General features: G+C 40.5%; 1 protein-coding gene and 1 long non-coding RNA gene across 3 annotated transcripts in view; one reads left to right on the plus strand and one right to left on the minus strand.

The window, feature by feature from the left end:
- LOC111875455 (C-Maf-inducing protein) overlaps nucleotides 1-14221 on the minus strand; it is a 267590-nt gene that overhangs the window by 133379 nt on the left and 119990 nt on the right. The gene's annotated exons all lie outside the window — the stretch shown is intronic.
- The window catches only part of LOC111875456, a 134651-nt gene that overhangs the window by 108770 nt on the left and 11660 nt on the right, over nucleotides 1-14221 (plus strand). The window contains exon 2 of the long non-coding RNA XR_002844728.2: nucleotides 8205-8341. This is a non-coding gene — a long non-coding RNA (uncharacterized LOC111875456). The remainder of the gene's footprint in view (nucleotides 1-8204; nucleotides 8342-14221) is intronic.

The raw sequence follows: 14221 nt of genomic DNA on the forward strand, positions 1-14221 counted from the left end.
AGGAAGTGAAGGCCCATGGGGTTGTGAGACGTTGAGGGTCCCACATTATCTAGACAGTCGGCTCAAAGATGGCGGTAAGGTTGTCAGCCTTAAGCGCCGGCCGCGCTTTACTCCTCAGAAAAAATATTTAATTAATTCCTAGTACTCATTTCTGTTAGCGGCTGGGTCGACCTCAGGGCCATAGTGCGGCTGGAAAGATTAGGTCAACTGAAAAAATCCAATCTCCTCATCGGGACTTGAACTCGCGACCTTCCGGCTTGTAGCATAGTGCCTGAATAAACTACGTTACCGCGTGCCCCCTTGTTACAGGGATACCTTTACTTATTAAATTGTTTAAGAGTCCGTCACTGGACCATGTACTCATTGTGTTGATACAAGTTTACACCCATAACGAACCAATTTTATACGTATTTTCGTTATCTATATCTCGATATCCCAAGTTGTGTCTTTCATTAAGGTTTTCCGACCAAAATTCTGTACGCAATTCTCACCTCCTCCATAGTACATGTCCCACTCATGTCACTTCTTCTGGATTTACGATTAATCACCTTAATAATATTAGGCGAACAGTAAACACTGCGTAGTTCATCATAGTGAAACTTCTCCTCTCTTCTGTTATTTCGTCTTTCGTAGATCCAAATATTTACATCTGCAGTTCGTTCTCAAACATCCTCAATCTGTTTTCTCCCTTAATTTGCGACATTGAGTCTATGTGGTAAAATTTGAAGGAAAACATTATTTAGCACTAGTTTACTTTAGCGCTCTTCTGTATGCGTTTCGCACAGAGCGCTTTTAATTTAACAAACAAGTTTTATGGTCAATCTATTAAGCGTGCAGCACGTCATTTAGAGCCCGCATTTAAGAAGACTTTTTTTTTATTCGCTTTATGGGGGGGGGTGGAGTCCAACTGGGTCCACTCGACACGGCGGTCACTGATTGACCTATTGTAGCCTGCCCCGGGTGATTTTGATGATGGAGAATTTGGTGGAATGAAAATTGGCAGAGGAAACCGAAATACTCGGAGAAAACCAGCCCCAGCGCCACTTTGTCTACCACAAATCCCACTTGACCAGACCCAGGACCGAACCCGGGCCGCCACGGTGAGAAGCCAGCGAATAACCGCTTAAGCTAAGGCGCGGCCATTAAGAAGACTTAGAGAAATGTACTTTCTCAAATTTCATTCTTATATCCGCGACAAAAGTCAAATCGATCTATCGAACGTCCACGGCATCATCACTATTAATTGACTGACAGAAATGATTTTCTGAAAATTCATCAGAATTATTCCCCATAAATTTAACTAGGTAACATTTTTTCTTTAAAAAAAATTGAAAGCTTTACACGCTGGATAGTTATAAAATTGCACAGTAATTTTTGAAAATGTGATTACAGTATCATAATGTATGAAATACAAACATATGTACTGTTACACAGTTTAATAGCCCACTAAAAGTCACATCCTTTGAAAGCTTGCTAATCTATTTTAACATTATTTTAACGTGAGTCTTTATAAAACAGACATAATATTGTGCAAAGGAAAGTTTAATTTTTAGGACCCTAACTTTATTTTCGCGCCAGTGAAGTAGTTATCAAGAATAATTTAAACTGTCGAGTCACTTTTCTGTTCTACGATAACGAAAGAAAAACAAAATAACAGGCAGCAAGGACATTAAGACATGACTTCTATATTCAACATTAGAACATACAGGGAACAACATAGCAGTTTCTACTAAGAATCTTCCTTCAATACTCTTTTACTTTCTTGTTGTGCTTTACTTTGTTTCTGATAAAGTTCAATCTTCTTCATGTTTGTTGTTTCTTTCAACTTCGATCTAGAAGACAACAGCTGGTTATAAAGGCAGTAGATTTACATCACATTAACTTTTGGGCCGCGCCATAGCTCAAGTGGTTAGTCTCTGGCTTCCCACCGCGGCGGCCCGGGTTCGATCCCGGGTCTGGTCAAGTGGGATTTGTGGTGGACAAAGTGGCGCTGGGGCAGGTACTTCGGTTTCCCCTGCCAATCTCCATTCCACCAATTGCTCCGCAATCACCCTCACCTATCATCCGGGCCTGGTACAATAGGCCAGAAGTGGCCTCAGTCCCACCCTACTAGCAATAATAAAAAAAAAGTTCTATGTTCTTCATGTTTGTTGATGTTTGTTGTTTCTTTCAACTTCGATCTAGAAAACAACAGTTGGTTATAAAAGCAGTAGATTTACATCACATTAAGGAAAATTCGAAACGTAAATTACGACGACGAACAGTGCTGAAAGTCTACTATCAAGATATACTGCCTTCACGGCAGCATCCAGAATACTTATTCTGCGTAACGGCAAGGTTTCTTAAGTTTCCTTGGAGTCAGAATTACTTTACGACAGGCGGTTTACCTCCGATCAGTTCGTCTTTGCGCCAAGCCCCTTGAGACCCACGACCAGTATTTTTTTTTTCAACTGAACACTTGCGGTTATAGTCCTTACATAACAGGATGGGTCTGTCGTTTACAGATGCTGCTGGTCCTCGCCAATCTAGTCATTCTCGGGTTTATGTCCCGCGGGACTCATGATCATATTTTATTTTCTCAAATTCGAAACTCTCCAAACCTGGAGGACCAGGTCCCCGTATTTATATCCCCCAGGCACTAGGTTCACTTTTCGTCGCCTCCTACGACTGGCAGAGCATGTTATTTAGAGGTTGTAAAGGCAACGGATTACTGACTTCTGAAAGGGCCATTTTAAAGAATATGTCAGATGCGGTTTCATGCCTCATGAGTTATTATGTTAGAGTAGACATAAGGCAAAATTACAGGGTCCATTCATCTTATGAATGGCGATAAATGCGCAGTTGTAATCTCGTGTGTACTTCTGATTACAGTACCGTTGTCCTGTAAAAGTGACAAGTGAATTACTTCCGTCAGGGTATTCAATTGTTAGAAATCAGTTCTCTGTCGCTTTCCTTCGTCTATACCTCTTGTATCGCCAAGCACTCAAACCACAAACACTTATGAATCAAATGAAATCATTATGTTTATGTGATGCAAGGAGACAAGAATGCGGTCATATGCACTCATTCATTCTTTCTGACGTTATAATGCATAGATAATACAGGTAATGAACATAAGAAGCTAACAACGAACACAACACGGTAAGAGCAATTCCCCAATAAGACTAGTGTGGGGTTTCAGCATGGTTACGAGTAGAACGACACTGCTGTGTTGTTCTCGTGTATATGGCAATTGAACAGCACTCCTGCTGACGTATGACAACTGAATAACATTCTGCATTGTGTAAGACAGGGTCTGCCTTGTGAGGAAAGAGGAGTATCCATCTGTATATCACCCTAGACTAGATACCAGGCGGGATTTTCACCGAATGCGAGCTGAAAGACAGTGGCATAACCTAGGCTGTTAAACGCCGGCTTCCCATCGCAGTACCCAGGAGTCTAACCCAGATTAGGTCCTGTGGGGTTCCTGGCAGACGAGTGGCACTGGAGTAGGTTTTATCCGGGCATTTCGGTTTCCCCTGGTAATTCTCAATTCACCAAATACCCATTTATAACCCGGAGCTGGTACAACCTCCATCTTCAGGGTAGAAAAATCCGCGAACGAGGAACCAGCGTGAGAAGGTGGCTGCAGACTGAGCCACCAGTCGAAAACAGCCACCCTTCCTTTTCTTTATAGCTGGGTGTTTTCGACTGGTGGCTCAGTCTTCAGCCACCTGTTCACGTTGGTTACTCGCTCGCGGATTTTTCTACCCTGAAGATGGAGGCGATACGTTCCTCCGAAACGTCGGTTCACATAAGATCGACACGGAGCCACATCCAAGAAGACGACATTTTTCATAGTTACCGCCGTGAAAACGTCAAGTCTTACATATAAATTGAAATTCTTGTTCTACTGGTTTGCTTACAATAAATAGTACTATAGGTTGTAAGCTAATGTTTTATTCAGAACTATAAAATATTCAGGCATCATCATTCATAGGCTTGAAGGCAATGAATGGTATTGTATGTCAGATAGAACTATATTTGACTTCTCAATGAACTGTATTGCACCGTTATATCCGTGATTTAAACGTATTCGTACGTGTGTTATACAACTCGAGGGATAGGAACGGCTCACAAGGTACATTTTATTTAAGCGGAAATCTTCAAATATCTAGTTTCAGTTATGCAAATAAATTCAAAGGTTAATTATAATGAAAACCCAAGCATCAGAAAGACGTCCCATTGGAAACTATGGAGAACCAAGAATGTTCCTAGTCTCGTTCCAAATTCGGTGTTTGGATAATAGTTTCGTCTTGCATTAATGGTGCGCCTACTTGACCCATCTATCAATATAAACGCGAAGAATGGCATCGCACTAAGCTTACAATACAACGCACGTAACCTTAAGCTGCTACCATTCAGCTATATCTCACCCTTCTGATCCCGGGAGGAATTAATGTTCATTATTCTTATAGCAGTCCCACATCCATCCTATCTCCGGAATCTGAGGGCAATGCTTGGCGTGTTTTACAATATGAACCCGCAAATTTGGGGTTTCCGTCTAATAATCGTACTCTCTGAAGACAGACAGTGTGAACTCGTAGCGCTTCCTCTTCGTATTATAAAAATAGATTTCAAAAAATGACCACTATGCTCAGTATAAAACATTATGAACTACAAACTCTCAATCTTATAGCTGTGTGGTTAGGTAACGTATCCGCCAACACAACAAGAAAAATTATATTACAATTAAAACCAATATGATATAGAGTGAATGTTATTGTCTACCGCTACATGTTTCCGTCCTTATGGGGCCATCATCAGGCAGTGCAAATAATAAATAAGATAAAGTTAATTGAAATCTCAATATGGATCCCTATTATAGTGCAATGCATCTATATTATAAAAGTTGTAGAAAACTGTGCCTTGTGGTATGATGAAAATTACAATATAGATAAATATTGTAAATAGTAGAGTATACAAGAATCTGTATTTTAAATATTAGTGGAGGTAATTGAAAGTGTGTTGTATATATTACAAACATAAAATTTTATAGTATGAACAAAGAGTTAGATATTATACGACTAAAATAAACAAAATATAGTAAAAGTATTAAACATATTATAAATATATTAAATAATATTATAACATTATTGAGAATATGGAATAAATTCCTACTATGGAGTTGAAGGTTCCGATGTGCGGTAGATCACTTGAATCCAAGTTGTTTCTAGCCTCTCATGGTGTGGATGCTATTCGGCCAGAGCTGTGTTGTGTTCAAAGTATTGTGTACCTGGGGGCTGCTTCAGTGTGTTAATTTGTATGCTAAATACTGCCTTGGATATGGGTCGTGATGTATTGTTTAATATCACAATATGTAGGTGCGCTCTATTCGTATGGACGTTGTGTGTCTTGCCTTGATTCAACGTAGGTTCTGTGGACAGGAAAAGGAAGAAACCTAACTTCGAAATGTTATCCTGTCGTAAGCTCGCTTCGATCGATCGCTCATGCTCCTATATGTAGTAGGATGTCGAGCTTCAGGGATGGAAAATCCTGTGGACTTCGTATCAGCTAGCTTTATAACACAGAGGCCATCGCTATGCTTAATACGTAACAGATGCACACACGTGCTACAACGGTTAATGGGATTGTGCCCTCGTGACAACCCAGGCAATGTCGACCGGGCAAGACGCAATTCAGTTTCCTCTTGAATGTAAGTTTAATCATAGGGCCGCGCCATAGCTCAAGCGGTTAGTCGCTGACTTCCCATCGCGGCCCGGGTTCGATCCCGGGTCTGGTCAAGTGGCATTTGTGGTGGACAAAGTGGGGCTGGGGCAGGTTTTCTCTGAGTACTTCTGTTTCCCCTGCCAACCTTCATTCCACCAATTGCGCCACAATCACCCTCACCTATCATCTGGGGCTGGTACAATAGGCCAGAAGTGGCTGCAGTACAAGGGACTTAGTCCCACCCCACTAGCAATAAAAAAAACAGTCGCTATAACGACGAGCTACTGTTTGGACGACCTTTGTTCGATTCGCGGTGGGGCCGACTCCATAGCGTCCAGACCGGCTCTGAGGCCCACCCAGCCTCCTAACCAACGAGTACCAGTGACGACTTCCCCATCAAGCTGACCACTCACCTCAGTCTAGTGATGAAGTCAAGAATCGTGGAGCTACATATCCACTCCATCATATGCCTTCATGGCAGTGTGCTTAATTAACACTGGGACAGCTTTGCTTTTACCTACTGAATATAATTCTACCGCTGCATCAATGCGGTCGGTGTCGCCATGTCGGTAAAGGGGAAGGCAGGGTTGAGTCGCTTAGTGGACTGTACAAACAAGAACCTGAATACCTGAAAGGCCTCCATGCAAAAGGAACCGTAATTGCAAACACGTGTTCAGTGGTTTCAGCACGTCAACTGCGCGACCTAGAAATTAAGACAAACACAGCTGAGCTGTGTATTCAAGACACTTGGGCATCTACCGGATATACATTTCCTTCTGGGGTACTTTCTCCCAGTCAGATATTATCGTAATTCAACGAGGAACCTGAATTTCTTGAATAATAACTCTCGCACTTCGCGTATATTACAGGCCTACTGAAGTCTACTTGTAGATAGGCTGGTCACGGCCATCGCCTGGCTGCCACACAGTTTCTCAGGTCCCGCATAACCAATCTAGGAATTCTAGTGGCCAAAACTGAGGTGTATGATACTGTCGGTTTCCTTCCGTTCCCGTAATATTTATTTTTCACTTTCTGAATAATCATATCGCGTCCTCATTATATTATTTGGTCATTGCTGCGCCTTCATTGAAAATAGTTTAGGCTGATTAAACTTGAAGCAAGTATGGAGAAAACAAAAAATTTCTACAAAATTTGCATTTGAAATTTCACGAAAACGAGTCATTTGGAAGACTTAAGAAAATATAGAAACATATTTTAATGAAGAATCACTAGAATGTAATAGAACTAGAAGGATTTCATTGCCTGCGATCTCCGCTCTGTAATTCTAAGGAAGTAATATAATTTTATTATAAAAGTGGAATTTCATCTCTAGACGAAAATTTTACAAAGTAAATTTGAAATGCGTCATAAAAGTTACGTTTCCTCAACCGCGTCTAAATGAATTCATTAACCTGAGTTCTTCTGGGGTAAGACAGTATTTATTCTAGTGGATGGTAACGACCCGCCGAAGGAACTTCAAATCTCATAAACGAATTCATAATTCAGTATAACCGGAATACCGCCACTGTGTCTGTAAGTTCTACAAGCGATACGCTAGAAAAAAAAAATTAAAAAATTACTGTTCAAGGACAGTGCCAACATTTGTACTTAAAACGAAAACCATGCACTCTTTTGTTAAATATATTTTCAAAACAGTAAACCTATTTGTAGCAGTCGTTTTAGGAAATATGCAACCACAGTATGGATCCTTCTGCTTTTGCCCTCTCTTCCTAAATTATCTCGAAAATCGCAAGGTAAAAGGTAAAGTTGTCCCTGTGCTTAACTAATTAAGCACCACGCCATAAAGGCATCTGGGGAAATGGAAGTATAGATCCACATTTTCTTGACCTTGGCACTGGTTGGAGGTGAGTGCTCAGCTTTACGCCCCGGTCGCTTTACCTCCAGAGAAAGAACCCCCGGTATCCATTGCACAGGAGGTTGGATGAAACCCAGAGCCGGTGTAGACGATTTGCAGAAGAGAAATTTTTGATCCTACCGAGACTCGAACTCCAACCACTGAGTCGTCCAGCCCGTAGCCAGTCGCTATACCGACGATAAATTAATAAACCCAATTACAAATCCAAACCCCGTGTCTAGTCACTGACGCATAACAATATTTTACGAGTTCGTTCCGAGATGCTTGCAAAAACGTAAGTAGATCTTTATGCAGAATGTCCAATTTCAAGCAAAACTGAAATGTGGATAAACTTTAGTAAAACCACTCAATATGAAATTTAATGAAGCTTTCTTCGGCGGTTCTCGATTTGTTACGTATGGATGGACGGACAGTCAGAGAGTAATGGTGAGGCTAAAAGGCAAATTTCTTAGAAATATTAGTCGCCAGCGCGCCAGAAAAGACAACTGAGAAGAAGTTTAAACTATAGGAAAGTAACAGCATTAAGAATAATAGTTTAGTTAAATATATGTTTATATACGTTGAAACCCATAAATTCATGTGGGAGGAAACTTTAGTTATTCTTCTTCTTCTTCTACAGGCTCTACAGCCCATTTCGAACCCTGGCCTCTTTTACGATTACTCTCCATTGGGCCCGATGCTATGGTTCTCGTCTCCAGTTTCTAGCGCCCGCTGTCTTCATATCTTCTTCAACAGAATCCAGGCACCCGATAGCAGGTATGCCTACATGTAGGGTACCCTCTGGTTTATGTAGCAAGGGTTCTGTTCATACATTCTACACAGGTGTCCCAGCCATCTCAACGGCCCCACTTTGATCACTTTCACTGTCCTCTATTTAATTAATTACTGTCGAAAATTAGATCCTTGTATTCTCTGCATATGCATGAGAGACCACTGTTTTTGCTGAATGCATGCACTGAAATGTAAGCTTAAACATAAAAAGAAACTTTGGGGGCGTTCGTCCTCATTTTGTTAAATTACTTCGAATATAGCAAGAATGTTGGAAAAAATTATTATATATAATATGTATCTGCTTTTTCTCTACAACTTGTGTTCGAAACAGTTTTCGCTCCGATAAATATTTCTCGAGTTAAACTCGAGTTGCGCGCCAAAACTCGCGTAGGTCTTCATGTAGTGCCCGTTATCTTTGTCCGACTTAAATAAAAACCAGAAGTTATCAACAGTTATGGTAACACTCCAAAATATCAAATTTCAAGAGACTCCGTTGAGAGCTTCTGAACTTGTTTCACGTGTATCCACAGCTGATAGAATAATTTTAATCTGCGCTCCACATGGATATGAACAACATAAGAGAGCGATATCTTCTCGTTAAAAATAAAAAAAAAAGAGCCGTTAATTAACATGTTTACAGAGGATATTTGTATGCATTCTAGAAGATCAGGCACATGTCTTTCAGTTAATGGGTCGTTATCCTGATTAAGTTATGCTCCAAGTTTCCCCTCAGTTATCCCTCATAAATGCACAATTGGTGACACATCCATAGATGACGAAATAGTAAGAATATTTCAAAATGGCTGGCTCTTTAGATGGGCTTCGTAAGGCAAACAGGATACACTATAAATTTATTTTAATTTCACAGATTTTATGCACTCTTATACATATATCCTCCGCCAATTAGCTTCGTCGGTACGTCGCAGCATTGTTGAGGAAACTGAGGAAAATAATGAGGACATTCAGACTTAAGAATGAACCTCGTACATCAACTACTGCCATGCAAGAAACCAGATCCATTATCACATTCATTGCAATATATCAACTGGAATTGCTACTGCATTTAGATCTACTTTTAGTTGAAACAAGAATGAAAACATGTATTCCAATTTGGGGAACATATGCCTGCTTTTCAACTCAGTATATCTGCGATTTTACTCACTTTATTCCCCTTGAATCTCATTTGTGGTAGATACAAATCTCTTAATCCAAAGCTCATTAACATTACACATACCACACTTTATAGATTCATAAATTTCTGCGCTGATGAATATAATGGGCACTAAATAAATTAACCTACACTAAACAAGGATGTTACTTTCTTTGTGTTGTTAAATACGTATATATATTACAATATTATATTTAAGCATCCTGTTGCACTCTATACGATAAATGATATAATGATACAAATTCCGTCCCAAGTGCAAACAAGTGCACACAGGAAGACTACACAGGATAACACCTATACAGTGTGGAAACAAGAACTAGCCGCTGCAGCACTTTAGACATAGGGCGAGTAACCCTAACAATTTTAAATTTAAAATTTAGAGGAAAATTTTAAAGGATTTTAAAATTAGAACTAAAGATTTTATAGTGCTACTACAGGTATGTCAAAATTAACGTGTGTAAAATAATCTACAAACCAGACAGATATCAACGAAGTAGATGTTGATAATAACAAGGAAAGTGTTTTAAATGTTAAATTTTGGGCTGNCCAGCCGATCTAAGGCATGTACTGTTTCGGTCACTTGGAAGCCAGGATCGTGGATTCGAATCCCACATAAGGCATGAATGTTTGGTATGTGTATGTGTTCATTCTGTGTTTATATTGTCCTGTGTTTAGGTAGAGGCCTTGCTACAAACTGATCACTCGTTCAAGCTGTCTTACCGTCTGTAAAATGATCAAATTAAAAAAAAAAAGAACAACCTCGACACCGTAAACTTGTTTAAGAACATTTAGTGCAATTCATCGAAAGGGGCAAAGTGACTTCCTACATGAAAAACATGGATAGCGAGGAATAACTCATTTTGCATTCAAAATGTACTTCGTATAAAATAAAACCATAAGGAATCCAAGTAGCAATGTTACACAATCGTAATATTTTTCTGCAATCTCTTACGTGCAGTTTACTGCTACACCTCTCCAACTTATTATTTTAATGGCACTGCTCTGTAACCTACAGAGCTTACCTCGTAGTTAATTGCTGTGTCATGTTACACATGCATGCCTCACTCCCTCGTGGAGCCCTTCCTGAGAAGCCGCCAATTGTGCAGCTACTGATGAATTTCCCAGCACTTCATGGAACCCGAAGGTTCATTACCAAGCTCACCAAAGCCCTCCACTAATCCCTATCCTGAGCCAGATCGATCCAGTCAGTACCACACCATCCTATCGCTCTAAGATCCATTTAATATTGTCCACCCACCTACGTCTTGGTCTTCGTAGTGGTTTCTTTCCTCCTGGCTTTCCCACCAATAACCTATACGCATTTCTCTCCTCCTCCTCCTCCAGATTCGTGCTACATTCCCTGCCCATCTCATCCTCCTTGTCTTGATCATTCTAATTATATAAGATTTGAGGCTTTCACGGCGGTTTTACCGGTTCTCACGGTCTCTTCGCTTGCAGATTTCTTATATTTTTTCTTCTACCCTGAAGATGGAGGCGATACGTTCCTCCGAAACGTCGGTTAACACCACATATACACGGTGCCAAATCCCAGAAGACTGCTTTCTTCATTCTAATTATACTTGGCGAAGATTGCAAGTTATGAAGTTCCTCTTTATGTAGTTCACATGCATGCCTAATAGCGTAAATCACAAAACACAGTACATTTCTTACATCCAATAAAGTCTCACATGTCTACATCTATTTCCTTTATGCGGTTCCAATACTAATAAAACGTCCTGAGATTAGATGTTCACTTCCTCCTCTTTTTGTGCAGTAAACATGACCCTGCATAACTACGCCGTAACATATTCCTGGCAAGAATTCAGTGCGAAGCAAAAAGAATTTAACGCAACAGACTCAGCTGTACACTACTAACTATTCCCGCATTCTTTCGCATTTCAAGTTTTAGTGAAGGTCTTTTTCTGTAAACTGTGATTCAGTTTGAAAGATAAATGAAATATTCAGCTATGAAGTTCTATAAATACGAGCAGAGAAAGGCCAGCGTCCAATACATCTTTCAACTGACAAGAGCTTCAGACATGACTGGCAGAATTCATACCTAAATCTACATTCACGCCTGTTCGTCACTTCCAAACATCAGATTTTATCACTAAGTGCCGTCCATGTCACCGAGATGTCCATTACAGATTTGGAAAGATTTCGCACCATCGGCAACCCGGTAGTCATCTGAAGCCTTAACATTTGCACCAATCAAATGACCACTGTGAAACGATTACAATAACTGAAGTCTCTTTAGATTTTAACAGTATAGGGAGGCGCAAAGGAGCCGGGATAGCGTAGTTGGTATAGCGACTGGCTACGGGCTGGACGGCCGAGGGGTCGCAGTTCGAGTCCCAGTAGGGTCAAGAATTTTCTCTTCTCCACGTCGTCCAGACCGGCTCTGGGGTCCACCCAACCTCCTATCCAATGGGTACCGCGGATTTTTTCCGCGGGGGTAAAGCGGCCAGGGCGTGAAGTTGACTAATCACCTCCAGCTAGTGCCGAGGTCAAGAAAATGTGGATCTATACATCCACTCCCACATACGCCTTCATGGCATAGTGATTGCTTACTTACTTAAGCACAGGGACAACTTTACTAGGGAGGTGCAAATATGGTTAAACCAGAGGGCGGATTTACGGACAGAAACTGAGACAACAATGCTCTGAACTCTAAAATAACAACCCTTCAACGCACGCAGCCTGCGTGGACTGCGAAAAGGGTGTGAACGTCCTTCAGGCTCCCGCGTGGTGGATACCAATACGTTTAACTGCGAAGTAAAAGTGAACAAATACATAAGAATTATGTCCTCGAATTCTGTAAAAACAGCATTAAAACGCATTAAAATGATATACATTCTCCTAATTTTTTTACATTCTTTAAAAACAAGTATCTTAAAAATGTATACAGTTCTGCTTCCAGTGTGTATAAGCAGGGAATCTGAAATCTCAGTTAAGGGAAAAAACAAAATACATTGAAAATATAAAAAATGAAGTATTGAGGATAATGTTCAGGCTTAGGAGCAATAAAATGATGAAAACTATATAAACAAGATCATAATTTATAGTAGATACTCGTACTATAGGATTCTGACGATGGTGTATGACACACAGAGATATTGGGTTTTCGGGCTTTGTCCATTGTCCAGATTCTAATAACTATTCACTGAACCAAGTGACTGAGGCTAGCTCTTTCTAAGGGACCCAACAGAGTAGGTGTCTTCCCTCACCTGAGGACGGAAACAGATCCAATTTCCGAAACGTTGTTTTTTCTTAGTTATTTAGAATCCGGACGATGGACAAAGTCCGAAAACCCAGTATTTCTGTGTATAATTTATAGTGTTCACCGAGCAGGATTTTTTTCTTTTTTCCTTGGAAATACAGCCCCAGTGGGCCTAGGCCTACCTCCATGAACTTCTCCGTTCACACCTAGCAGGATTAAAAGGATAGAATCGTAAAAATGTAGGATATATGGAACAAAAAAGTAATACCAGAATTTTGCACACGAAACACATTGGGAAATCACTTGGAAGAGCAAAATGTACGTATATGGAAGTGTAAAATTAAATTTCATACAAGATAAGTTGTTTGTTGGAATGTTGACTGAATTCAGCTGCCTCAGAATAGCATCCCGTCATGAGGTTTTTCCTACCGGTGATGAATCTTCGGGTTCCATTAGAATCAAATGTTTCTTTGACAGGTGAACCCCTGCACCTAATCTGCACCAGACGCCTAGTGGCGTGGCATTTAATTAATTGATGCCTTTGCCGAAGCAAACACCCACACTGGCGTCAAACGCCCACCGACGTTGTCGTAACGGGCTTCAGTCTTTAAAAAGGAACTGTGTACTCTAATCATAACGTAGTCCCGCGTGAGGTTCATTAAACGGTTCACAAAACTGAGGAGTCCTCTCAGATTTCACCCATGACTTATATAAGAAGGCGTAGGAGTATTAATCGGAGAACATGAAAGCAAGTGAGGTGAAGAGGGTCATGACCTCTGAGACACAACAAGCATACTTGTATGCAGGAATGATGGACCGGGTTTCAAACAGACAGGCCTGTTATACTATCTTTCAGAGTATTATTTTTTATTATTACTATTCTTAGTGGGGTGGGACTGAGTCTACCTGGTGCTGCGTCCACTATTGGCCTATTGTACCAGCCCCAGATGATAGATGATGGTGACTGCTGTGGAGAAATTGGCGGAATATATTCATAGAAAAACTGCCCCAGTGCAACTTTGTTCACCACAAACCATATATGACCTGAGCAGGGCTCGAAATCGGGCCGCCGCGGTGGGAAGCCAGCGACTACCCGCCTGAAGTATGACAAGGCCATCATTCGGAGTAAGTAAAGGACTAAATGCCGGAGCACATTCTAACTCTACGGATGGCACAAAACCAGTGACTTATTCGATACAAGAGTCGATTTATCCCACACAAATGTTTTCAGTCTGCGGTATTTTCAATGTGTAAGTACTAATGAAAATTTGCGTATTATTCAGTATAGTTTCTTCAGAGTTTGGTTCCTGGAAACAAAGTTCATAAAGTTATTATCGCCGAGCTTCCGAAATTAGGTGTTAAAGGTCAAATATGGCATCTTTGTACGAAATATAATAATTTTAGTTTCTCATATAAGGTACCGATTACTCTTATGACAACAAATATACACAAAAACATACAACAGAGACATTGATAC

The sequence above is a fragment of the Cryptotermes secundus genome, unplaced genomic scaffold (assembly GCF_002891405.2).
Source record: "Cryptotermes secundus unplaced genomic scaffold, Csec_1.0 scaffold304, whole genome shotgun sequence".
NCBI classification, from domain to species: domain Eukaryota; kingdom Metazoa; phylum Arthropoda; class Insecta; order Blattodea; family Kalotermitidae; genus Cryptotermes; species Cryptotermes secundus.